Here is a 1870-nt window from a genome sequence, read left to right on the forward strand (position 1 = left end):
TGTTCCTAGATGGACCGAGAACGAGGAAGAGGAGAGGAAAAAGAGATAAAAAGGAGAGTTTATTCAATCAATCTTACACTCACATAAAGACCAGCACTTTGTGGTGGAAGGAGGAAACAGGATGTGGTGGGTAAGAAACAGACCTGAAGAGGAGAGAGGCAAAAAAAAGAAGGAGAGGGAGAATAAGTAAAAACGCTGTTTGATTAGTGGAAAACTAAATACTTTAAATTCAGATATCATTAATGTAAAGTACCTTGATTTACACCTGTCTTTAGTATTCAAAAACATTCTTCGTTAACGTATTTCTCAGCTCATAAATTCCTTACATTAGTTTGATTTAAATGTAATATAAAGATGTTTTCAACGCTGTGGAGAAGGAAGTGTTTTCCTACTTTAAAGACACAACAGGGGATAAAAGCTGTGATCAAAAATAGCACTTGTTCTTTATATATGTCAATAAAAGCCCACAGCATAGCAAAATAGCTGGAGTGCTGGGAAAGCCCTCTAAACAAAGGCAACTGAAAAGGGTTCATCTCACAGCCTCTGCTCTATTGATTGTGTATTTGTTTATTTGGTTAGAAGGGAGCCACACGATCAAGTTTCCCTAATCGAGGCAGATTGCAGAAAGAAATACGATGCTGCATAAATTAGGCTGTGTGATGTTACCCTTCTGCTGAATTTCACATCATAATGCCTCTGTAATTAGATTCAGTGTATAGTGCATTAGGCCTTAAAAAGGAATACAGAGTGGCTATAAGTGACAAGGGTAACGTGAACAGGGGGGGTTAAAAATGCTGAATGTATGTGGGATTTAAAAGGATCCCCACATGACTGAAACCATAAAGACTTAACAAAAGATTCGCTATAACCATGGTTTTATTTCTTTCTCTTTATACCATTAACCGTACTCTTGGAGACAAACTGGCCTAAACCTTTTACCTTTCAATAAAGACTTCTAAAAGGACCAACACAGTTTATACAACCTTGAGGAAAATGATCATACTACCACTGTTTCATTGCAGTACAGCAAGCAATACAGACCGGTTTAATGAATCAGTTCTTATTCACTTCTTGTGGAGCAGCTGACGGAGCCGTCTGTCACTCCTGGATGTTACTCAGAGGGGAATCTTTAGAGTAAATTAACACGTTTGGTGAGGGAAGGCTGTAGATTAAACTGGAGATTTAGTTTTATGGTTATGTTCTTCAATGCTGCAGACACATGGTCCTCCAGGGTGATGCTGAACTAATGTGAATCCAGACACTCATCTAATGGTGGGCCATTACTGCCCACATTGCAAGAACTATTCATTTTTTATGAGAGGGGTAGATCTATTGGCGCCTTTTATCAGGGGCATTCGCCCTTACTGGTTACATCTGGCACTGTGTCCAGGCAGGATTCAGTAAACATGGTTCGGCCTTTAGGGGAAGATGGATCGTGAAGTATGGTCTCGGGACTCACAGGGATCCTTTAAAAGGTTTGCAGGCCCCAAGTGGGGAATTAAGATTTATTCATGTACTATGTAGATTTGTTTTATGTAATGTTCTTTGTTTTGTTTTTAGTCAGGCTGCTTCACAGATTACACTTCTAAATATAATGCTTAAATGTCCACAAGGGTAGGGAGCTGTTACAGATTTTGCTACCAGTTACTTCATAAAAAATCTAAATTAGATTGACACCAACTAACTACAACTTTAAACTTAAAAAAAACTTTAAAAATACACATGAATGCATCATTCATCAGAAATACTCCCACCTCCCAAGACACCTCAGAGAGGCTTAACATTTAGCTCTGGCATCACGAGAGCCACCCCTCCCTCCATGCCATCTCCCACCGCCCATCATATCCACAGGCAGAAGCTCTTTATATTA

This window comes from Notolabrus celidotus, chromosome 14, assembly GCF_009762535.1.
Source record: "Notolabrus celidotus isolate fNotCel1 chromosome 14, fNotCel1.pri, whole genome shotgun sequence".
Classification (NCBI taxonomy): domain Eukaryota; kingdom Metazoa; phylum Chordata; class Actinopteri; order Labriformes; family Labridae; genus Notolabrus; species Notolabrus celidotus.